The sequence below is a fragment of the Miniopterus schreibersii genome, assembly GCF_964146895.1.
Source record: "Miniopterus schreibersii genome assembly, chromosome: 18".
Taxonomy (NCBI): domain Eukaryota; kingdom Metazoa; phylum Chordata; class Mammalia; order Chiroptera; family Miniopteridae; genus Miniopterus; species Miniopterus schreibersii.
Window position 1 is genome coordinate 29,078,723 of NC_138121.1, and position 25,600 is coordinate 29,104,322.

General features: G+C 55.8%; 1 protein-coding gene across 3 annotated transcripts in view; it reads right to left on the reverse strand.

The window, feature by feature from the left end:
* The window catches only part of CBFA2T3 (CBFA2/RUNX1 partner transcriptional co-repressor 3), a 57,591-nt gene extending 33,849 nt beyond the window's left edge, over positions 1-23,742 (reverse strand). For 2 of the 3 annotated variants that reach the window (XM_081119268.1, XM_081119267.1), the window contains exon 1: positions 23,422-23,742. The gene's annotated coding sequence lies outside the window, so the exon portion shown is untranslated. The remainder of the gene's footprint in view (positions 1-23,421) is intronic. The other variant, XM_081119265.1, reaches the window with a different exon arrangement.
* Between the last annotated feature and the right edge of the window lie 1,858 nt (positions 23,743-25,600).

A 25,600-nucleotide genomic window follows, 5' to 3' on the forward strand; every position in this document is an offset into this window, starting at 1 on the left:
CCCATCTATGCGTGTTCGAGAGCTTGGCTTGCTGCGGTGGGAGAGAGCCTGGGCTGGGCTTGGGTCAAGACCTGGGTCCCTGCCAGTGGCCCCTGCAAGCAGCTCCCCAGTGTGTAAGTGGGAAGGACAGCCACCCCTTCATGGTGTGTCTGGGGACCAAGGAGCTGTTGGAGCCTGTCCCACAGCAATGAAACTTGGTTATGGGCTACTAAGATCCCTCCACCTGTGAGGTGGATACATTGCAAAGTGGCCTCAATTCTTTGCTCTTCCTGACCCATCCATGCCCCTTGCAATGTGACTGTAGCTCTCCAACTCCAGAGATAGAGTTGCTTTCCGCCTTTGGATCTGGACTGACCCTGGGACTTTGTGTGGCCAATAGAATGCGGTGGAAGTGATGTCAACCAACTGTGAGCCTGGACACAGAGGCTGGCTGTCAGCTCCACGTGCTCTCTTGTTGACTCTCCTACTGGAGGGTGAGACATGCATAGGGCAGTTGGCCCAGCTGAGGCCTGGGTCATGTGGAGATCCCAGTCACAATTAGCAGAGCTACTGATCAGGAGCCCACAGCTGACCACAGACGCACATCTGACCAAAGTCCCAAGAGCAAGCCCAGCCAGGACCAGAATTACCCACATGAGCCTGCCTAAACTGCCAGCCTAAACAACAGAACTGTGAGCCAAATGATGGTAGTTGTTTTAAGCCACTAAGTTTTGGGGTGGCTTGTTACACAGCAGTAGCTAATTGATACATTTTGGTATTTAGAACTACAACATATTGGAGCTGAAAAGGAGCTTAGAGACCAACCAATCAGAACTTACAGATGGCAAACTGAAGTTGAATCTGGGCCTCCTACCTCTTGGCTCCCCACTCTTCCTGTGGTCAATGCAATACTATGGAGTTTTCAAAATCATGCTATAGGTACATTCACTTTGGAAACTTTTTCAGCATCTACTAGCCTGAATTATCACACACCCCACGGCACAGTGGTTTTACACCTAGGCCCAGAACCAACAGATGTGCAAACACACGTGAGTAAACAGCAAGAAATCAGAGTGTTCATCAGCTGCCTTGTCACAAAGGCCCAAAGGGAAGCCATCCAAATGCCCATCAAGAGTTGAAGGGTCAGAAGCCATGGCAGATCCACATGGTGGAATACTATATAGCAAGGGAAAAAGCCAGATATAACCACATGCACCAACATGGACGCATCTCACAAACATATGGCTGAGTGGTTGATAGCAGACCCCAAAGAGCACATGCCATGTACTTCCATTTATATGAAGTTCAGAAACAGGCAAACTGGTCTATGGTGTCAGAATCGGGATGGGGGTTCCCCTGTCAGAGACTGACTGGGGAGGGATCAGGGCCTGGGGGTAGGGCAGGTGATGTTTCTTATCTGGAACACTTTATGAAGTTCAAGCTGCACACTTTTCCATGCGTGTGTTAAATTTCAAATATCCACTTGCTAGCAAAAATGATGCCGCGATAGACAGAATACTATCTAATGATATGGAAAAGTGACCCATGAGTGAGAATCAAAAGAGGTGAGAAAAGCATGTAATTCCATCTTGTAAGTAAACATATGCACAGGAAAATGGCAAGAAATGAACTGTGGCCATGGCTCCCAGTTAGAAAGCAGGTCAGAGCCATCATGTTCTTGCTGGTGTCTTCAATAAGAGCCTGGGGTTTTGGCTGGGCTGCAGAGCCCATAGTTCCAACTGACCACTGATGCCCCGACCCCTTGGACCTGAGCCCTGTGGGCTGTTCTGGAGTCTGGTCTTCTACAGTATCCTGGCATGGAGCAAAGAGTTAAAGGTGGGGGAGGGTGGAGAGCTCAAAGAGCTGGAATGAAAACCTTCCCTGCTCTCCAAAGGGCAGCAAACATGATCCAGATGTCAGGCCTGCTCACCCTGTAGCTAGCACACAAAGGAAGCACATTCCTCACCCAGCTGCTGGGGCTGAGAGCTGCGGGGGAGGCGCCCCGACATCTGGGCTCCTGCTGCAGAAGGGGGGGGGGGCTACCAGGCTGGAGGAGGGGCAGCAAAAGTAGGGGACGCCCTCCTCTCCTAGCACTGGTCCTGGTACTCTGGAGTCCCCTTTCATCCTCCCATGTATATTGCCATCAAGGGGAAGTGGCCCCTTCGCAGACTGGTGCACCCAGCTGAGTGCGAATGGTCTATGACAATGAATGTGGTGGTGTGGCTGCCTGGGCGGGTGGGCACAAGGGGGAGGTGGGTATAGAGAGAGAGATAAGTGGGTAAGTAGGAGGTAGAAGGGCAGATAGGTGGAAGGATGGGTGGATGGGCGATGGATTGATGGATGGATAGATGATGGGTGGGTGGATGGGTGGTTAGATGACAGGTGGGTAGATGAATGGAGGAATGGGTGGATACATTTTTCAATGGATGGATGCGTGGGTGAGTGATGGGTTGATAGATGGATAGATGATGGGGTGGTTGGTTGATTTAATGGGTGAATGGATGGATGGATGAATGGTTGGAGAGATGGATAGATGGACAGACGAGTAGATGTGTGGGTGAGTAGATGGATGGTGCTCTGACCCGAGTGTGACGGAGACGAGTCTCTTCCCAGTGCTCAAAGATGGTGGTGGGGGTGGAGACACAGGCCACTACATGGTCGTGCAGTAGTGGGATAAGCCTATTTTGGGATCAGACAAGCCCGAGATCGGTTCCTGACTTCACCTCTTGGGTGGACGTGGGCAAGCCTCCTTGCTTCTCCTTGAGCCTAGGTTTCCTCATCTGTACACTGAGGGTGACGTTGTAAGGGCTAAGTAAGAGCCTGTTAAGCGAACACCCCACAACTGCTTTGCGCTCATGTGTGCGCGTGCACACGAGCACACACACACACACGCCTGGCTAGGACATGTTGGTTAGGGGCTGGGAACTCTAGGAGAGTGCCTCACCTGGCCTGAGGGGATTCAGCGAAGGCCTCCTGGAGTAAAGGACACCTATGCTGAGAGTTGAACAGAAGGAGTCCAATGATGGAGTTTGTCCCCCCCACGATGGGCTGCAACAGAGGGATAGCATATGGAGGGAGAGAGAGAGAGAGAAAGAGAGAGAGAGAGAGAGAGGGAGTGTGTGTGTGTGTGTGTGTGTGTGTGGTGTCTGCTTGTGCATTTCTTATAAGGAGGGGATGTGACCCCAAGAAAGGTTGCAGAACACCCCTGGGATATTTAAAACATGATCTAATATGTACGCAGTATCTCTAGAAGGAAACAGAAACTGCGCCTGGGAAGAAGGGGAGCCAGATTTCCTTCTCTCTGCGCTCCCTTCTGTACCATACCCCCCCCCTTTAAACCATGTCCTTGATAATTTTTGAATTGCTTGCTGCCACCAGCACTGTGCACCCCCCACCCAAGAAGGGGATCGTAACAATAAGTAACAGATAGGTAACCACAAACTGTCCTATAAGTTAATAAACATACATTAGTATAGTTTACTTATTTTAAAAAAGGAATTGAGGAAATCTAAGGAACTCATGGGGCCATGGATGTGCGTCTGGGCCTGCCCTCTGAGCTCATAGTTGGATAAAGCGGGAAGTCCTATAGACAGCTGCAGGCACACCCTGGGCTAGGGGTCGAGTGTCAGTGAAGTTTCTAAGAAGAGGTGATGTTGCAGCTGGGTCCTGAAAGCTGTAAAACTTGCACACCTGAGGAAAGGCTGAGGGGAAGGGCGTCCCCAGCAGAGGGCACAGCTTTGTCAAAGGCATGGCAGTTGGAATTCAGGAACAAACAGAAGTATAAAGTCCCACCTGCAGGTGAAGGTGGGGAGTGGGCAGGAAGCCGGCTGGAAGGTCCAGCCAATCTGTGGAGGGTCTGGAAAATCAGGCAAAGCAGCGAGGATTTTCCTCTGCCGGCAGTGAGGCGCCGTGAAAGCTTAACCAATCCCAAAATGTTTTCATTGTTTAAAAAACGTGCAAATTGGCTGCATATCACCTTGAACTCTCCAGAGAAATGCTGCCAAATTTTAAAATAATGCTGTTCATATGAATGCTAAGTAATAATTAGGGGCTGACGGTTTATCCTGCACGTGTTTCTCCTGAGTGCCAGCTGATTCCCCTGCCAGCCACAGAAGAGCCCCCCTCATCTACATGACCTGTGTGGCCCAGTTCACCTGTGATGTGCACACCTGAGCCACAAACACCGAGAAGGGGCTGTGGCACCCAGGACACAGCAGCTTTTCTGAGCCTAACATCCTCCCTTGAAGGGTGGGGACACAATCCCCCTGCTGACAGGGCCCGAGGGACAGCAGGTTAGGATGTATGCAAAAGCCCTCAAATACAAGCCGCTGAAATGGGATTTTAGAAATCACCTCCTGGGAAAGGCAGGAACGTGAAAAGGCAGTTTGGGCTGGTTTTGCTCCCAGGGTCGTCCCTAACATTTTATCTCTCCACTTTCATAAGGAAGTCCCTTGAGCTGGTGTGACTGAGCTGAGGCAAGAGTCGGCCCTATGTTGCGATGCCTTAATGTCCCCTGCAAGGAGCACCCTGTAGATCGAGGACCTGGGAAGGGGCAGGCCTGTGGCTCTTTTTCACTGCCCACCAGGCCCCCCCCCCCCCAACTGCCCCTCTGTGTCCTCTCAGTTCCTGGACATTGAAGGCACCAACCAGGGCCCTCCCTGACTCCACACACCCAGGGACAAAGCCATACCCACGAGAGGACCCCACCACTTCGGGGGCCCCAGGCCCTTCTGCCCCTGTCATCACAGGGTGGTCCTCATGCCTCACCTCCATGAGGGCTGCTGGGGGCTGCTGGAAAAGCTCAGGCTTCCTCCTGCAGAGAATGGGTGAAGGCGGCCCCATGCTGGGGGCTTTTCAGCTAACTCGTGATTGAGGTCAAAGCTCAACACAGGGAGGCCACTACTGTCCTCACTTCCCAGGTGCCCAGAGAGGTCCAGATCCTCACTGAAGTCACAGAGTACTGGGACAGGGCTTGAGTTCCCAAGGCCACCACAGGCACTGCCGACCCCAGCACGCTGCTCACCTCTTCATATATCCATGGCTGCAGTGATTTTATGTTTTAACCCCAGCAGCATTGGAGAGGCCTGAGTCAGGGTGGCCTTGTACCACCTCCAGGAGTGGGGAACTGAGGCTCAGCAGCCTCAGGGTGGTTGCTGATGACACTCTGGGCATTCTGAGCTTGGAGCTCTGAGACACTAATTTCCCAGGGCCTTTCTCCCTGATGAATTCCAGAATGTTCCATCTTCTTGCCCCAGGGACCATCAAAATGTCCCATAAATTCCAACTGTATGTTGCCCAAAGGGCATAGCCCAGATTCCCCGACTGCAGGTGGCGCCAAGAACATCAGGAGCACCCAAATCCCCAGCTTTCAGTGCAGAGCTTTTGTGCATTTGCTGTGCACCCTGGGCCAGGTTTCCCCCCTGCATCACCTCTCACCAGAACCCCACTATTTACCCTACTTTCAGAGAAGTCAGCGACACGTCCTTGGGGAACCTGGCAGCCTGGCCCTGGCCAGGACTGTGACTATCACATAGGAAAAACCCACTCCTGGCAATGCTGCTCCAGCAAAGAAAGAGACAGGGGGCAAGGAAAAGGGCCCCCCTCCTCTAGTCCCTGACCCGGAGTCACCTCTGTTGACAGTTCTCGTGGATCCGTCCAGATAGCTCTGTGCAAATACAATCCTGTGCATGTTTACCCTTTAAGGAAAGGCAAACAAAGGTGCCTACAAGTCAGATGCTTCTGTTCTCAGCGTTTCCCCACTTGATGCCATGTCTTTTCCAGGGTCGACCTGGAGGCTGTGCTCGGTGTCCTCACCTGTGCAATGGGGATGACTATCTCTTCCCTTGAGTGTGAACAGAATAAAGGAACATTGCGCACACAAGGAACATTGCATCCTGCTGCAGCAAGGCATCCAGCAAGGGCCAAATTAGTGCCGATCTACAAAGAGGCAACTCCCTGAGCACTTGCTTCCTTGAAGGCCCTCCTCTGAGCTCCCTGCGCAGATGAGCTCATCTGTCTCACCCCTGAACCCAGGGGCGAAAGAGGTGGGCCCTGCAGAGACAGCGCAGGTCAGGCCCCAGGCCGGGTGTTCTCGCTCAACACATAGACACATGATACGCCCCCTTGGTCACGAGCAGCTCTGACCCAGTATCAACTGACAGTGTCTGACGATGGATGTGTGGTTAGCAGTTAGACAGACATGAGCAGAGCAAGGACGGCGGGCCAGGTACAGAAGGTCACCAGGGTGGAAAGGCCATATGCCTAGCAACAGGCAAAACTAGGAAAGCAAGGACCTCACCTCACCCCCAGGGTGACCTTCCTCCCCTGGCATGTTGCTGGTCATGCAGGTGAGACCCCTTTAGAGGGGTAATGAAAAAGGGGGCTGGAGAATAGCCCTTAAGCATTAAGCCCCCAGGACAATGAGGTTCTGACCACCACCAAAACCAGATAATTGATGCCATGGCTGGTCCCAGGAGCAGCTGCATTGACTAATGACCCCCTGCTCTGGCGAGGACCAATCAGGAGAGAACACGACCCTGAAAGGACACACCTGGAAAGCTGATGAATATTCTGTTGGGATCCTCCCAAGATCTCCTCTCTCCATGGGGCACACCATGTCTTTCCCAATCCCTTCCCCCAGGCACGTTTTCCTTGCCTCTCTCTTTCTCCTAAGCTCCAAGTGCCCTGCTTTTGTCTCTGTAACTTGTTTCCTGAGCCCACTTTTTGTACAGCTCACTTCTTCTACCTCTGTGACTTTCTAAACAAACTCTCTTAGAGTTTGAGTCTTGGCTCTGAATTCTTTCTTAGCCAGAACTCAAGTTCTGAACTGAGGTTGCTGAACCAAGGTCCAGTCTGACTCCACTGGTCTAACTGGTGTCGTTTTTGCCGCCAACAGATGTTCTAGGTCTGCACTATGCATCATGGTCATGGTGAGCAAGGTGGCCGTGTGTGTGCTGGAGAAACATGGTGACTATCTGCAGGTGTGGCCTGACCATGCAGCACCAAGCCACCAAAAATGCAGTAGAAAAGGTAAGCCTTCCCCTCCCCACCTAGAAGGACACCAAACTTGGCAGGACAGGGGCCCCTGCCCTTTCCCAGCCCTGCTGGCGTCCCCACAACCTGGGAACAACACCTCCTTTCTCTGAATTTAAGGAAAACAGCCTTCTCTGGAAGCAAAGCTTTTAAACAGATGTTTCCTCTTGGCCTGAACCTCGCACACCTCCCCCAGCCGGGCCTCCCCTCCAGGCGGGGCCTGCTCAGCTCTCATACAAGGCAAGGCGCAGGGGAGACCAAGTGATTTCAATTCTTTTTCAGAAGGGGGAGGAAAATATTAAAAAAACGTGTTTTACAAGCCTGCCTTTGCCATTGTTTATGTAAACAGGTAAATTGTTTCCTGCCTCAATTAAAAACATCTGCCACATAAATGAATACCAATTAACTCATCCTGTTTTTAATTACTCTGTTAATTACACGCAGGCAGCAGAAAGGATGGCTGGAGTAGAGAAGCCGAGTGCCATCCCTCCCCCCAGCTTGGCAAGGATCCTGAATGTGTCTGGCTCCTGGAGGATGAGGGTGGCAGGGAGGTGGTGGCACGGAGCCAGCTGGGATTCCCCGAATCGGGACTGCCAATGGGCACCTCCTGCTAGGGTCCCCCCTGCGTGAGGCCAGTAGTCAAGGGTGTCCTGTGTTCTGGCTCACACCAGGGAGGGTGGAGCCCCCCTCCTGCATGCCCTTTCTGCCCAACCTCTTCCTGCCCCTCAGCCTCCTCCAGCCCCAGGACTCCACCTTTAGGGCCTGTTGTCACTGGAGAGGAAAGAGGGACCTTAAGGGTGCCCCACTTATGTCCTGGCCATGTTTTGTTGGGGCAGGAAGGTAGCCAGAGGGATGGAGGCCTGGATTTCATTCAAGAGGACTGCCTTATAGGAGAGGAATCAGAGTCCCCCCCTAAAGGGCACGACTGCTCACTGAGCACCTGCTGAGTGTTCACAGTGTTATACATGGCTGCAGGCTTCCTGGAAGTGTCCTCACCCACCCACTCTCACCAGTGTTTCATTTGGCTTGTCCTCCCTCTCTGCCTTCATTGGGTTTGTACTGACACTGCCCCCTCTGCCTGCTTCACTGTCACCCAGTCCTGGGCATGCAGGAGGTGCTCAGCACATGCTCACCAAGTGAACCCGACAATCTCACCATGAACACTGAGAACAATGACTTGTTCAGGGTCACGTCACCTGTGCCTTCCAGAGCAGGACTTGAACCCAGCACTCGAATTCAAGGGCTTGTGGTGTGTGCACCATCTATATCACAGTGGGCCAAACTCATGTGCCGATGCTATCCCAGGGAGTTAGGTAGGGGGTGGACCCTCGAGTCTGCAAGTCTGACAGGTGCTAGGGGACCACACTTTGGACACCGGGGCTCCACCTCCATGCCCCAGGTCTCTCCTTCCAGGGGCATCTCCCAGTCCTTACTAGGCCCGGGACAGTACATCCTGCCTCCCACAGACACGGGTGGTTGTCAGATACTCTCCCCCACCTTTGTCCTCAGGTTTCCACAGCTAATGCTGAAAAGATCAGAGCTGGTTGGCCCTCAGAGCCCATGCAACTTGAGTAACTAACAGGTTTCCACTCAAATGCAAGTCCAATCAAACGGGGCACCAGAGCTGCTCCGGAAGGATGCTGCCTCAGGCAGGCTCAAAGGGAAAGGAGTGCTGTGATCAATTAGTGACGCCTGCCACCACCAGGAGAGTGGGCACAGCTCGATTAGCCATGTCTGCTACGGGCATCAGATTAACAGCATGAAAGGGTACCCTGCATATTGGTGCATTAGGATCCAGTCCACCCTTCACTTTGCAGAACACTGAGGCCCACAGTATTCTAGAACAGTCTGCGTCTCCAACTACCTGTGGGTGCCTGCTCAGGGGCTGTCTGCACCAGGGCCTTCTCTGAGGGATGAGTCAACAATACACAAATGGCCAGGCCAGAGTCCATCCCATACCTGCCCCCAAGGGGAAATCCCTTCTGTAGACTGCTTGCATCTCTTAGACACCAGCGGCGAGTCCCCGCCTGAAATCCTGTCCCAACATTGGAGAGAGGAGAGGGGAACAGCCAGTGCTAGGTGGCCAACAAAATATTAACTCATCTAATCCTCCCAACAACCCAGTGAGGTCATTCTGTTACATAAGAATAGTGATGAAAAGGTAAAACACATTACACTCCCATTTTATAGACAGGACAAGTGAGGCACACAGAGGCTAAGTAACTGCCCAAAGCACACAGCTAGGAAGGGCAGAGCTGGGGTTCTAACCCAGTTGGTGTAGCTCTGCAGGGGCTCCAGCCAGAGCTCACACAACTGCCTGGACCACTGTGGTCTCTCCAAATATCCAGTCTTCCTGATTTGGCAAAAGGGAAGGGAGAGACCTAGAGGAGCCTCGTAACATGCCCCAGATGGCTAGGGCTGGCTGTGGGCTGGTGAGGATGAGCACAACTTTTGCATTTGAAGTCAGGTGCCCATTCACTGTCTGCCCAGGGGCTGTGAGTGGGTCCCTTTGCATGGCTGGGCCTGAGTTCTCCTTATGAAATAGGGGGACCCTCGCCTCTGCCTTGAAGTGTGGGTGTGAAGAGTCTAGGACTTTCCTGCAGGCCTCTCTGCCCTCTGATCCCTGCCTGCCTCCCCTTCAAGGCAGGCCACCAAGGTGAATTCCTGCATATTGTCTGGTGGTTTCCTGAGCTGCTGTGGGCCCACCCTACTCATGGCTGCAGGACTTGCACCCTGAGACCTAGATGTGGTGGGAGACTTTCAGACCTGCAATGCACATTTCCTCTTAACACCCATCAGCCATCATAAGGGTCAGGCCGTTTCTCTGGGGCCTTTTAACCAATTTGAGCAATAAAGCAACCTAATAGCAGTAAAGTCATTAAGGGGTGGGGGTTCCCCTATAGCACGTTGGGGCCCTGGGCCTGTTGGAGCAGGAGGGCCAGTTCACCCTGACAAAGCCAGGGCTGTGTCCACGCCCTGGAGGCTCTATGAGGAGCAGCCAGGAAGCAGAACCCACCCCCAAGGCCTGCCCTTTGGGTGAGAGACACCCTGCTGGCAGTCCCACAGCCCTGGGTGGTCCAGACATCAAGGAGGCCTCCCCACTTGTAGGGAGGAGCCTAGACAACTCGCTGGTTGTGACTTCAAATCGGAGATGGCTGCAGGGAAAAGACTGTAGGGATCTCAGATCCAGCAGCACCTCCACCTGGGATCTGAGTACTGAGGGGTGAAGGGCCAGGCAGGGGCTCATGAGGGTGACCCAGAGTCAAGGGTTGGGGCCCCACACCCAAGAGGTTACATCTGCTGTGGAGAGGCCGCATCGCCAGGTTTAAACTCCAGTGACCTTGGGCAAAGACTTAACCTCTTTGTGAATGAGCCAGCACAGGGAATTCCCTGTTGAGTGAATAAATTAGGGGAGGCTGACCTCACTGAAACCTGAAGGTGGGGCCTCCTCCCACCTTGCTAAACATTTCTCATTTGGAGTCGCAGGTGATGCTCTCCATCCCCTCATGGGTGACATGGGCAGTGGGGCGGACAGTTATAGCAGAGGGACAGTCCTGGGAGAAAGTAGAAGCTCACTGTGGTCAAGCCCATGGCTCAGAGTGTCCACATACTGTACCAGCCCCCGCGGAAAATCTCAGCACTGATTCTAAGGGGCACAGAGAGGGCAGGAGCCTACCTCGGGGCACACAGTGTGGCCTCATCCATGAGCCCACACTTCCCTGGCCCCAGAACATCGGGCTGTGTCTGCAACGGCAGAGGGTCTGTTTCTAGGCCTGCCTGGGCCCCCTCCCCCTAGTCTTGGGAAGGTGCCAGACAGGCAGATGGGCCTGGCTCTGGTGCAGCCGTGGTGGCAGCTGCTCTGGGGGAGAGGAGAGAGAAGCCAGGCTCCACTGCCTTCCTCCCAAGTGCGGGAACCTTCTGGATGTTTTGACTCTTTCCACCAAATGGCCTCAGAACCTCCAGGAGATACGGGGTGGGGCCCTGCTGAGTCAAAACAGCCCTTGGGGGGTTTTCTGTGGGGTATGAGGGTACCTTCCTCATGCCCTTCTCATCCTAAGGTGAGAGGCTTGGAGGCTGGTGGAGGATGCCATCTCCCATTTGACAGCAGGGAAAACTGAGGCTCTCAGAGAGCATGCCTGCGGCCACACAGCTGGCTCCAGGGCTTCCCCTCCGAACCCTGACAGGTTGGGCCAGGGCATGTCCGTGAGCCTCTGTGGCCCCTGTAGAATCAGGCCATGCATTTTTCTGGGGGCGCCAGAGCTGCATTGACTGATTGGGGCCACTGCACCCTCATCTCTGGTGTGCCCCTCAGGATGGTCTTCCTGAGGCTGGGCAGTGGGAAGACCCTGCCTGCTGTCAAGGCCGTGGGGTGCACACCCTCCCCACCTGGGTAGTGTAAACGTTTTCATACGTCTGTTTTTAATAGCAAGGCTGAGGACAGTGGGCAAAGATAAGGCTCCCTGTCCATTTCCAGAGTGTTCTTACGCCTGGCCTGCCCCTGCGAGCAGGACCCTAAGCAGGGTGGGAGCAGGGTCTCAGACTGCAAAGGCCTCTGCTGTGGTGTCTGCTCCAGGGGTGTTGCCTGTAGGACTCACTGTCCTCCTAACTCAGCCCTGACTCACCAACCAGAACACAGAGCCTCCGGAAGCTGGAGCGAGTGGGTTTGATCAGAGGAGTAACACGCCCAATGCTGAGAAGTGAGGAGCAGACCAGGTTATTCTGGCTCCTAAAAGGGATAAAGAATTCCTCCTCTGACATCTAGCTGGACCAGCCTCCCTTCAGCCCCAAACTCCATCAGAATGCCAGCAGGCCCTGCCTGGAGAGGTCCATTTCTGACCATCACCGTGTAGTGCAGGTTTAGGAGACAAGCAGCCACCCTCCGCCTCCCCCCTCTTGGCGTGGTGACCAGGCCAAGCCATGGGAAATGGCCTGACACGGAGGTTCACCACGTGTCATATCAACACAGATGACCTGTGGTCGGCCGAGAACTCTATTTAGGAAGGACATGGGTGAGCCCCGAACCTGCCACCTGTGGGGCCAAAGACGAACCAGAGTGACTGTTCCACGTGCCCTGTGGAGTCTCACCCTGGGCTCCCGTACACTGGGGTGCAGTTAACCTGAAGGGTCCCCATGGGGCCCACCAGCTGGGGATGCCATCGGGAGGCCTGTAGGCCCAACTCTGAGTGGGAGTCTGGCTCAGGGACAAAAGGGTCACTGCCATTAGTTATCAGGGTGGCGAGCCAGACAGACCCCACAGGATGATGGGACAACACCAGGCCTTTTGATTTCGCACCACCGCATCTGACTAGACATAGCCTTATGCGCACAGTGCAGCTCCCAGGCTGGCTTTTGTCACCTCCCTGCCCTCCTCCCTGCACCTTCCCATCCACAAGGCCCTCTCGCTGCTCCTCAGATGTGCCTCCTGGCCTCTGTGCTGCTGTCACCTGTGCCAGTGAAGCTGTGCCCTGATGGTGACCTGGTTCCCGCCCCTTCCAGGTCTCAGCTCACTGTCACTTTGTCAGACAGACCTGTCCTGACAGGACAGCGACCTCTCACCCAGCCTGCGACCCTCCCTGGGGCCCTGGGGGGAGAGAATGTCATTTGTCTCCTTCATTTATTGTCTGTCTCTCTCCAAAGAGAGTAGCAGCCCCTCGAGGGCAGCGGTCTGTCTGCTGGATTCTGGAACAGCGCCCTCGAGCAGCAGGCACCCAGTGGTTATTCGTGAGAGGAGCACCCAAACCCGCTACATTCCAATGGGAGACTTGTCTCAATTACATGTCACCCAGCTGCGTGCCAGCATCTCATAGGCTGGGGTGCAGTGACCCCCACCCCTGGGTCAGCCTTTTGGGCCTCATTCAGGAAGGAGACACCAGCTGGAAACTGGGGTCACTGTGGTCCACCGTCCAGACCCCCGCCATGAGGTGTGGTCAGAGGAGGAGGGAGGGACTGAATTTCTTCTGCACACTGAGAGCTCAATTATCTTCTGATTTGGAGAGAAATGAAAAATAATTATCCCATGCACTCTGGCCAGGATCTGGGTATTTTGATCACCCCTATGTCCATACAGACAGGGGGAGGGGAGGGACTATCTGTCCTTGTCCAGGAACTTCTCCACAGGTCTACTGCCCTGTGTGGGGTCAGTCCAGGGTGTCCAGGGTGTCCAGGGGGGCACAATGCATCAGCTGGTGGGGGCCACACTGCCAGGGTCCTGTCCTGATTTCACATCTGACAGCTTCCATATTTCTCCGGGTGTCTTCCTGCAGGAGGTGGGCTCCAGTCCCCTCCCACCAACTCCACATGGGCTCCTTATGTATGAGAAGTCCCGCCCTGGGAGGCCAGGGGAGGGGCCACATGGAGGTGCTCTGTCAACAGCTGTCATACCTGGCACCAACACTGGTGCAGGACGCCCTGCAGAGCCAGGCCTTCTGTGCCAGCAGCCCTAACTGCCAAGGCCACCGGCCAAGGCTCCAGACACCCCGAGGCAGAGACACAGCGTCCCCAGCAGGCTCTGTCCGAACTCCTGACCCAAGCACACTGGGCATGGTGTGTACAGGGTTGTCCACACCGTGCTTGGGGTGGACTGTCTGGCAGCAGCTGGACCTGGATGACTTCTCTATGAGCGAGTGCCCAGGGCCTGTTCTGCTGAGTGTCTCTGGGATCACTTGGTGGGGGGACATGCCCTCTCCTGCCTCTGAGCAAGGACTGGACTGAACTGAGCCCTTGAGAAACATTTGTTTGGGAGTGAAGGATGTCAGGTATGCAGACTGCCCAGGTTGACCCTAAGCTAAGCTGCCCCCCTCCGTGGCCCCGTGCAGGCAAGTCTCAGCGACTCCTGCGCTGGGAAGCAGACTTGGCGATGAGATAACTGTTGGTGGAATCAAATACAGCGACAGCTTGCAGGCAGACGAGCTGCTGTTCAAACAAGCCTCTCTAAGCACCCGGTGAGGGCGACCCCACCAGCCAGGGACCCTAGGCACCAGTGCCTGTGAGATGTCATAAAGGGGCTCCCAGGTGGGATATGTTCCTGTTCCTCAGGGCTTCCTGCATAAGGTGCTTGTCTGGGCTCTGGGGGGTGGTAGGAAACACACAGATAAAAGTCCTGCCCTCACAGAACTGATTTAGGAGGGAGACAGCGGTAAAACGCAGAGGAAGAGGCACAGCACAGGGAGGGTAGGGGTGCCACTGAGAAACAGCAGGGGCAAGGGCACTCCCTGAAAGGGGACCCCCAAGCGAGACGCGATGGAGGGCAGGTGGGAGCCATGCAGGTGCCAGGGACAGAGCACTGTAGGCAGAAGAACTGCCAGTGCAAAGGCCCTGGGGTGGGAACGTGCCCGTGTGTTTGGCAAACAGCAAGAAAGGTGGATTTCAGTGAATAATTGGGGGCAGGGTTGTGTGGCCTCAAAGCCACTGCAACAATTTGGTCTGTCTCCTGGAGTGGCCGCATCTGACTGGCTTTGAAGGGGACTTCTCTGGCTGCCACATGAGGACCCCAAGCTACCTCCCAAATGAGGGGCAAGGATAGAAGCTGGGAGACCAGATGCAGAATTGTGTTCATGCCATGAAGGTTAGACGCAGGTGCTGGGGAGATTCAGTAACTGTTTGTGGAACCAAATACAGTGACAGCTTGCAGGCAGACGAGCTGCTGCTGTTCAAACAATCCTCTCCAAGCACCCGGCGAGGGCGTCCCCACCAGCTGGTGACCCTGGGCAACTGCTTTCACCACCCCAGGCCACAATGTGGTCACCTGTGAAGAGAGGATGGCCACGGCCACCCTCACAGGCCTTTGGGAGGACTCAGTAACATACACAGGGAAGCCTGGGCAACCAGGGCAGGCAGCTCTTCTTAATTCATCCCTTGAAACCCAGTGGACAACATGTTAAACCTAAATTAACCACATAACCCAGCAATTCCTCTCAGTGTTATACCTAAGAGAACTGAAAACACACATCCACGCAAACACTTGCACATAAACGTTCCCAACAGATTATTCACAAGTGTCAAAAGGTCAAAACAACCCCGACGTCCACCACCTGATGACGGATGCACAGAATGTGTCTCCCTGTGCAATCAAACATCATTCAGTCATTAAAAAGGAGTGAGGCACTGACACCTGACAACATGGACGAACCTCAAAAACATTATGCTAAGTGAAGGAAGCCAGCACAAAGGCCACATATTGTATGATCCCATTTATAAGAAATGCCCAGAATAAGTAACTCCAGAGCGATGGAAAGATTAGTGGCTGCCAGGGGCTGGGGAAGGTGGGTGGAGAGGGAACACAAATGGGTCTCTTTTTGGGGCGGTGAAGATATTCGGGAACTAGATGGTGGTGATGGTTGCACAACATTGTGAATGCGCTACACGCCACTGAGTTGCACACCTAAAAGCGGTTAAAATGGTGGAATGGAGGTTCCTCAAAAAATTCAAAGTAGAACCACGGCGCGTGCCAGCAGCTCCGCTTCTGAAGACATACCCAGATAATCAAGAGCAGGATTTTGAAGAGACATCTGCGCATCCGTGTTCACAGCAGCAAAATTCACATAGTAGCCAAAGGGTGGAGCAACAGCGTCTGTCTGATGGGAGAAGGGATAAGCCGGGTGTGGCCCCTCCACATAATGGAGTGTCACCCGGCCATCCTGACACGGGCTACACACGGGTGAACCTCGGGGACCTGATGCTGAGGGAGATAAGCCAGTCACAGAGGACACGTACTACATGAGTCCATTCCTAGGAGGTCCCCAGAGGAGTCAAATTCACAGAGACAGAAAGAGAAATGGTGGGTGCCAGGGGCTGGGGGTGGGGGTAGGGAGGTGTGTTAAATGGGGACAGAGTCTCAGTTTGAGATGAGAAAGCTCTGCACATGGATGGTGGCGATGGATGCACAACAATGCGAATCTACTTAATGTGATGTACTTAACGTGCATGTACTAATGCCATTGAACTGTATGCTTAAAAAGTGGTTAAGGCGGCAAATTCCATGTTCTGTGTATTTTCGTACAACTAAAAAAACCCCAGCGGGGAAATGAGGCCGGGCAGGCCGCGACCTCTTCACCCCCTCCCTCCAGGAGCCCGTCTGTGTTACTAACAGCACAGGATTGGGAGCCCAAGCTCGGTGTAAGGGACACAGGTGTGCGAGGGGGCCAGGCTGACCTTCCTCCCTTGGCAGCTGGGGCCCCATCTGCGGCAGTGCTAATGTGGGAGGGCCACAGCGTCCCTCTTTCCAGGCTCTGTGCTCTTTTCCACCTGGGGGACTGAGCAAGTGGGCAGGGAGGGTGGCTGCCCCAGGGCTGGAAGTGCTGGGAATGAAGAGGCCAGGCCAGGCCCCGCAGGCTGGTGATATGGGGGCCTTATTATCTCTACCTCAAAGCACACACCTCATATATGTAGGCACGCCCTTAGGGGGCCAGGTGGGACCTATGGGAAGGTCTGTCCAAATAACCTCTTAAACCAGGAGGTCTAACTGGGCTGATGGCCATTGTGATGTAAGGAACACCACACAGGAAAGGGGTCCAGGGCACTGGAGGGGCTCTCAGGCTCTATGAGAATCAGATGAAAGCCCTCTGTACACATGACACTAAGATAAATCAAGTCCAGGACTTCACAGTTATCTCCTCAACCTAGAAGCCCCCAGGGCCAGTCTAAGCTCTGACTTAGACTCAGAAAGGGAAATCAAGTCATCCTGACCAGACCGTGCCAGGTGCTGTGCTGGTCCCTCTACCAGATATGTAGCAACCACAATTGTTGAAATTACAAAAGGAGGTTTCACGTGGACAGAGAAGCCACAAAAATGCCAAAGTGAAGGGCTAGCACATGGGCTGCTTTAGAATTTGGGCATCTGACCCCCAAAACTAGGCTCTCCCATGACAAATCCATGCAGACATAGAGTAACAGGTGTCCTGGGACAGTGATGTATATATATAGTGACAGGCATCATGGAACAGTCCACATAGGTATGTAGTGACAGGTGTCCTAGAGTCCATATAGATGTATAGTGACGGGTATGCTGGGGACAGTCCATGTAGATGTGCAGTGACAGGTATCTTTCAATAGCCCATGTGGCTCTGTAGTGACAGGCGTCCTGGAACAGTCCATGCAATAGTGTAGTGACCGGCATTCTGGAAACTGTCCATGTAGATGGTAGTGACAGGCATCCTGAGACAGCCCATATGGATGTGTAGTGACAGGCATCTGGGGATAAAGTTCTATCTCTGAGGCCTGTGCTGGTCCCTTCAGAGAATGCTGACTTTAGTCTTTGGGGTGTGGGGTCATGGGTGGGGCAAGTGTGTTCTGACTTCTGTGCTGGTTCCCACCTGGGCTTGGGTCACTCTTAGACAAAGTTCCCATGTTGTCACAGTGTGGCTGAGCCAGGAGGAGCAGGTGGAGATCAAGACCTGGCATGTTCTCTTCCACTATTATCTGTTCTGGCCATCTACGTGGGCATGGGCTCTCCTATGAGTGTTCCAAGGGAGTCAGGTGGAGGTCACACTTCTGCCTGCTTTTCACACTCGCACACACACACATTATATACTCACACTCACACATACATCCATGTGCGTGGTCACACACAAAAGGACTCCTGAGCCCAGGTGACAGTCCAGCCATGGTCCACAGAGGGAGCTGCTGCCACTCCGGCAAGGGGCCAGGGCCTTGGAACCCCAAGGCCTGGTGATAAGTCACCACCAGCTATTTGGGGACCTGGTATGGCAAAAACACAGAGGCTCTGGAGTTAGATAACTGGGTTCCTGAGTGGAAATCCCACCTCTACCACCAAGTAGCTATAGGAAGTGATGATCCCAGCCTCTGTTTCCTCTCTGTGAAATGGGAGGGGAGTGAAGCTTGTGTCCCCAGGTGGTACAGGGCACAGAGAGCTTGGCACTGAGCTTGCTGTGTCTTCATGTGTGGGGAGATGAGTCAGCAGGCCTGGGGGCCTGGGCTGTACAGGAGGACACAAAGGTAGGGAGAGTAAGCCCCCTACCTAGGGCTGGCTGGGAGGGAGAAACAGCGTTTGAATGTAGAGCCATCTGATGCCCTACCCACCAGTGAACCCAGGATGGCACTGGGTGTCCCCTTAGGGAGGTGACATGACAGCCATGTCCGTAAGCCAGTAACCACACACCAGACACACGTGGATCTTTCATATCTTATCACAACCTGAGGAGATAGGAGACCTGTGACTGAATTTTGCTTTTGAAACCAAAGACACAGAGAGGGTGAGTGATTTGCTGATGGTCACGCAGCCACTGGGAGGGGAATTGGGGTTCAGATCTAGCCAGTGGGACTCAGAGAAGCCAGTATGCTGCTAGTGCCCCTCCCCACTGCCTCAGAAAATGGGGCAGGGGCTCCTGGAGCTGGGCAAAGAGCTATGGCCTCCTCTGGTCCTGAAGACCTCCCCTGCCACTCAACACCTCCCCTCCCTGCCTGTAAGAGGGGCCCACGGCAGCTGGAAGACTTCCCTTTCCTGGCTGCTCCCAGGTCAGGACCACTGGGAGAGAGCCTCCTTGTGAGTCTCACATGTCACCCAGGGCCATCGGAGCATGATGAGTTCTCCCCACCTGCCCCTGAGAGGTCCAGGAGCGGCTCCTCTCGCCTATTCTCCTCCTGCCCTGCCCCCACTATAGACTTTTCTCTGCTCGAGTAAACAGAAGACTGTCCCAGTGCCCGGACATCCTCCCCAAACCTCCTCCTGCCACGTCCACCACACTCCTGGCCTCAGGGGCCGCCTGGGTGGCTCTGAGCCTCAGGCTCTGGGAAGCTGACAGCGCGTGTGGACAGTGAACAGGACGGATGCAGGCGGCTGAGAGTGTGTGACTGAGCAGCAGAGGGGGCGCTGGCGCCTTGGCGAAGAGACATCTTCTTATTACGCATCTTTGTTTTCCTTCCAGTGACATCTGGCTCACCGTGAGGTCCCACGAATTACGAAAAGCAGAAGTCTTAACTTCTGTTTTATTGCTGCAGGAAATCGTGCTGCAAAGAGCGCGGCGGGAAGCACGTTCTGGTTCTCGCACGTCTGAGGCTCCAGCCCAGCCCTGCGCCCTGCGCCCCGGGTCTGGCTGTGAACTCAGAAGTGGGAACCAGGCACCAATTATTTATCACTTTCATCATCATAAGTTTCCATCCCGAACGCCAGGTCTCTGCCTGGGTCTTTCCACTGATGCTGCAAGGGCGGCTTCCACTCCAGGAATTTGTTTCCAGACAGCAGAGCCCTGCTTGCATTAGCGTTCTTGGCTAAAGGCAGCCCTCAGAGGCGCTTGGGGGCTGGGCCTTCTCCTGCAGCCCCTGCCCTCCATGGGGCCATATCCGGGACTCATGTAAAGGGGAGGGGGCATCCCAGCCTCAGGGAACCACAGAAATAGAAACAGGCCTACTCTTTTTGCCTAAAAGTCTGAGGCATGACCCTGGGACAAGATTCAGAGGAGTGGTTCACTGTTCCAAACAGTCCAGAGGAGACCAAGAGCCACAAGCATAAGTCAAAAGAAGCCAGCGTACAACTAATTTCTTGTAATACACAGAGTGGTGCCCGCCCAGCCTGGCCAGGACCTGGGAGATCCATTCTCCCAGAAGCTGTGACATAGTCCAGAAAAGAGCCTGTCAACCCCTCTGAACTGGCCCCAGTGAGCCTTGACCCTTGAAGGCCGCACCCACCAATTATGAGTTTCCAGCCCCCTCCTGTCCCTCCCTCAGACGACGCAGTGGCTCCAGGCCCAGGCGTGGGTGCACAGCAGATCTCCAGGGGCTCTGAGATCTAAGCACGTGCCTGTGGCCCAACACTGGCCCTCAAGATTCCGAACTTGGAGGAAGCTCCAGGGGCCTGGCCAACCTCCACACTAAGGGAGCAGCAGCGTGGCACCTGTCCACCGGCCTCTGGTGAACTTCTCTGGGTCTTGGCATCCCTGTCTGGAAAATGGGACAGCAAGGGTGCCCATCTTCAGGGTTGTTAGGAGGTCGAGGGAAAGGAAGCATGCCAGCACACAGCCTAGCACAATGTGAGTTTTTGTTGGTGCTGCATTATTACTACTCTACCCCCTGCCTGGCATAGGTGTTCATTCACCATCTGCTCAGTGAATGAGCAGTGGGTGACACACACTTCCTGGGGCAGTTCTGTGCAGTAAGTGCAATCGTGGCAAGGCCATATTCTTGCATTTACAAGTGACAGGGTTCAGGTCACCTCCCTCCTTCCAGGCCTGGGAGGTGACACCAGCTGCCCAGACATGGATTCCTATCAACGTGATGCTGTTTGGATGCCCTGTTATAACAGCCAGACAACGTCCAGCGGCTTCTAGAGGGTCTTAACAATGATCCCCTCCCAGCTCTGGCGTGAACTGGGAACAGCTGGGATGGGGTTGACCTTGGGCACTGTACCCCAGATGGGGCGGAGGTGTGTCCCCCCTCCACCCCTGACCTCAGGTGCCCCTGATGTCAGTTACAGCTGTGCCTCATGTGCCTGAGGTGAGCCTAGGTGAGAGTCCCGACATCTGAGGCATTAACCCCTGTCAGCACCAAGCAGCCAGCCACCTGTCCCCACAGGTGTAGGAATAATGCTGACAGGAAGGACAGGGATGAGGGCAGGAGGGCCTTGGGCAAAGGGAGGCCAGCGCAGGGTCTGGGGCCAGAAGCCAGGAGGCCATTTTCATTCAGTGTGGGGAAAGGGGTGGGGTGCAGCCAGCACCCAGACTCCCCTCCTGAGCCTGATGGGCCTGCACCTCTCTGGGTATCTGTGAAATAGGTAAGGTTCCACCAGCCTCCCTGGTATCATGCAGACCCACACAGTGAGTGTGAGTGCTAAGCAAGGCTTGGCCAATAGTAACTGCTCAACAAGGTGCTGACACTCGGGCTGCTGTTATTGGGGACAGATGCAGGCACGGGTCAAAGCAGTGCAGTGGGCAGCTGAGTGCAGGAGGCAACGAGCAGGACAGAGCTGCCCCACGGAAACGCCAGTTCCTTCTCTAAGAGCTCTGTTAATTAAGCACCTACTGTGTGCAGCTCTTCATCATATCCCAGGGAGGTGGGTCACAGAGCCTCTTCCCTGTTTTGGAGTCCTAACATACACGTGTGTGCATGTACACACACCGACTGGTAGGGTTGAATTCAACCACCATCTTGAGTATCCGGGTGCCATGGGAGGCTGGGGATGAATTAGATGACCCCAAAAGCAACTCACTCACGGAGCCACAGGGGAGGAGGAGGTCAGCCAGGAGCTCCATGAAGAGTTCAGGCAGTGGGAAATGCCTTGCCCAGACGCCCCCCCTTCCTGTCCCCCACCCTACTGCACCCCCGCGGCTGGCTGGTCCTCTGAGAGGTGGCAGCCCTGCTGGCTTGAATCTTTCGGATTAGTGACCCAGCCTTCCGGCGTCTCCAGATCCTTGCGTAGGAAGGAAAATTAATTTCTTCCAGTCATGCAGAAATGAAAATATGTGGAGCCAAATCAGAGAGATTTCCTGGAGGTGGTAACTCAATTATGCGGATAACCCAGTGACAGAGGAAGAGTGTGTGGACCCAAAAGGACTTGTGGGTGGCCTGAGGCAGCCCCAGAAGGTCCTGGAGGGAGACATCTTGCTGAAATCATTCAGCCCACCAGCCCTAGCTGGGCTTGTGAGCAAGCTGGCACCACGCACGTGACTGTCCCTTCCTCCCATCACACATAGATCAAGGCACTACCAGAGAGCTGGATTCCCTCAGAAAATTGGTCCTAATGTGATGTTCTCGCGCCCTGCGTCTGTCTAGCTCTTGGGGAGCACGGAATGCCACATCTGTCCCCACTGCTCAAGCTTGTCTTTCTCTCCTTTTCCCTTTCAACATATAAGAGTGGCCTGGCAACAGAGCTCCCCAGACAGCGTGGCTCTTTAGGCATGGCAATGGTGGCTGCCCAGAACAGAATCCTCTGCCTCCTGGGCCCAAGTGAGTTTTTGGGCTTCCCCCATCCAGAAGGGCAGGGTGGGGGTGGGGTAAATGATACAGCTCAACCCCAGTGCATGTCATAGCACCAGCTCTTTCATTAAAAGAACAAGCCCAGGAACTGTGCGCAGGACCTTCCTGCCCCTGTGCCTGCTGCAGACAGGATACCAGGGGCCGCCTTGTATCTGGGAAAGGTGAGGGTGGGGCCCTCTCAGGCCCAGCCCACCTTTCTCCTGGGTTCCAACCTTAAGAAGTTTCTGGAACCTTGCAGCAACTTGCAAGAGCAATGCTAGGATGCAGAATAGCTACCCCCCTTTGTCCCCAGCCAACCCCTGTCCTCCGAGGGTGGCCGCCCTGGGAACCTCCTGTTTCTGGGTCTAGGGGAGGAAACACACGCCCAGTTAGACATAATGAAGCAGTATCCTGGCCACAGGGTCAAAGACAGGGCCTGACAATTATTCAGATCACCCTACACAGGCGCATAAGGTCTTTATTCTCAAAGGAAATATTTTTGTCCCTGGCCTCTGGAACAGGCCTCGGCCCTAATGGTGGGTAATGCATTTTTGGGGGGGAGGGTGAAGGCATGGGTCCCCACACCTGCAGGGGTCTGCCCACTATTCCGTGGCTCCCAGGCCCAGTACACACACACAGTTCCCAGGGGCGGGAAGGAGGGACAGCCTGGGGCTGTGTGTTCAGAGCCCAGTGGCTCACAGTGTGCTTGCCACTGGCCCCACTGCCTTCTGCTTCACGTAAGCCCATCTAGGGCTGAATTTCCAGCCATCTGTCCCTCCACATCGGCTCACACCTCCCTCCCTGCGGTTCCCACAGCCTGGCTCCCAGCCTGCCCCTACACGCAGATGGACGGTTCCCAAAGGGTGTGAGCATAATCTCTGTTATGGGGCTGCGCCGAGGCACCGCGGGCTGTCAGGACCCGAGGAAAGCTTTCAAGCTCCTCTCTCCACTCATCCAGAGTGGGGCAGGCCCCCTGGGGGTGTCTGAGAAGACTTCACCCCAAGACTGCTTAAACTCCTGACCACCACTCTTCTGAATGGCACCGCCAAGAACCAAAACAAGAGGGGGAGGGGCTCGACAGAGCTTTGACCACCCTCCCCAGCCAGGCCACTGGCACCTCCATCTCTCCTAGGGTCACCATCTGGGCCCCCTCCCAGGCCCCTGTCACCTGGCCCAGGGCCTTTGTCAGGAAGCCCAGATATGCCAGGAGAGCCTATAGACTCTCCACCCTCCAAACACAGTTACCACCTTAAGTTTGACCACATCCCCGGGCAGGTCAAGTTCTAGGTTCCACCTGGGGAAGGGGGGGCGCATTCGGCCCAAGTGGGTGGGCGCTGAGTGGGTTGGCCCCACCCTGCCGTGGGCTCCAACTTTGCAAAGTGCAAGGAGGGTGCCGAGGGCCGCCTGTGCATTCGGCGCGGCTGCAAGAAGACCCCGGGACGGCAGCCGTGGGCGAAGTCAGGGTGACAGCGGCGGCGGCGCGCGCGGGACGGACGGGGCACTTACGGTCCGGAGGTCCGGCAGACGGAGGCGATCGCACTCTCGCGACCTGGCTCCTGAAGTGGCTGTTCCTTCGAACTCGGTCCCCGCCTCCGTAACTTGGGGGCGATGGGCGCTCAGTCTTCTCCCGCCGCGTCAGACTCAGGCTAGCGGCGGCGCCGGGGCGCGCGGGGCGGCCGCCTGGGCCATGCCCGGGCTCGGCTCCGGCCGCTCGCTCCGCCCTCCCGGCTGCCCGCGCGGGAACAAAGCGCGAGCGCCGCCCCGGGCGGTCTCTGGCCTCCGCGGCCCGCGCCCGGTCCAGCCGCCGCGCCTTTGGCTCGCGGGCGCCCGGCTCCGGCTGCCGCGCGCTCGCCCGAGTGTCTCACGGGGCCCCGCGGCCCCCGCCCCGCGCGCTCCGCCTCCGCCTCCTGCCCCCCGCCGCCGCCGCTGCGCCACCTGCCTCCCTCTCGGCGCCCATCGCGCTCGGCTCCGCCCCGGGGCGCCGGCCACGGGAGAGTGGCCCGGGCTCCGTGAGGGGCCGGGTGGGGAGAGGGGCTCCCCCGCCGCCGCCCCCGTCCCTGCCCTGGGGCAGACGCGGACCCCAGGGAGCGCCCTGGCAACTCTGTCGGGGACTCTGGGGGGCGCAGCCGGCGGCCCTGAGTATGTGTGCAAGTGTGGGGGCTGATCCAGCGAGTGGCAATGGGGTGTGTGTGCTGTTACGCCGAGTGCCCGGGTGGGGGGCCGCGGAGTCCCGGGGGGGAGCGCTTTTCCGTAGTGGGGGAGAGCCGGGTGCGGTGGAAAGAGGGATGCGCGCTGCTCTGAAGCAGAGGGTGCCCGCGAGGGTAGCGCTGGGTGTCGTGCAGTGGGGAACGCCGAGTGTGCGGGAGCGCGGGGTTTGTCCTGGGGGTAGCAGTGTGGACGCCGTGCAGGGGGCGCAGGTGCTGTGCGTGGCGGGCCCCACGCTCGCGCCCACCCTCGCCGGCTCTGCAGGCCGCGCCCCGCGCGGGCGGGCGGGGGCCTGGAGCTGAGCGTGTCGCCGCACACACCCACCTCGAGCAGTCGGTGGCCGCCCGCCTCTCAGTTTTAGGAGTCCGGGCGTCTGGCGCCGGGGCGAGAGGCGGGAGGGAGGCGAGCCGCAGGCGCCCCTCCTCCGGCCGCCGGACCGCCCGCCGCGTGGCCCAGGAAGGGCTGGGTCGCCTCCGCGCTCGGCCAGCAGGGGGCGCCTTCCCTCTGCCGCCCGCCCGCCCGAGTCGGCTTGCCCCACGCGGGAAATCCGGGAGTTAACCAAGGCGAAAATGCTGGAAGCGCAGGATCCCGCGCTCTTGGGCCTCTGGGGCCCCCGGCAACTACACGTGCTTTGTGCTCATTTGCATATCATTCATTTACTGCCAACTCGCAGAAATGCCCGGGCTGCTGCCTGGGGCCTCTCGCACCCCACTTGGATCTTCTTCCCCCGCGTGCCCCACCTCCTCATGGCCACCCGCTTTACCTCTTTTTCTTGGATGCTTTGTGGCATGTCTGATGCATTTGCCCAGTTAGTACATTTTAGTAAAAATCCGTGTTTTTTTCTTTCTTTCCTCCCCCAACCCACACACACTTTATTTCTTAGAGGCAAGCTGGGGTCCCAGGGTCAAGGTCTTAGGAGACAGAGGGACCAGAACTTCAGAAAAAGCAGGGCCCTCATTTGCATCTCATTTGGCATAAATCTGCATTTGAAGGTCCAAGGTCCCCAATTCTCAAGTATAAAAATACAGCGATGTGCCAAAAAATGTCCCTCTTCTTCTAGGTTTACTCCACGGGCCTGTTTCTCCCTAACCCTTGGCCTGTCCTTGACTGAGCTCTGCCCACGGAGCTGAACTGGGCAGAGGAAGCCACCAGAAACACAGACTGGGAGGCTCTGGGAGAGGGGCGGGCTGATTGCTCCTGCCCTGTCCTTCTGTGTCCACCCCCAGGGTCACTGGGCAGGGGTCTGGTCAGCTGAGTCACCAAGTAGCCACATGGCCCCCCACCAGTCCATTGATCTCCTGGGCTCTGTCCTTGTAAAAATAGGTAGTGTGGTGAATGATTTAACTGTAACACAAATGTCTGGCATCTACTGTTCCCCTGGCTTTCAGAGTACGCTTCAATGTGGGCTCAGTCCAGTCATTGCGGAAGAGCACCCATTTCACAGAAGAATGGATCTAAAAGTGGCAGTCATGTTGCTTAA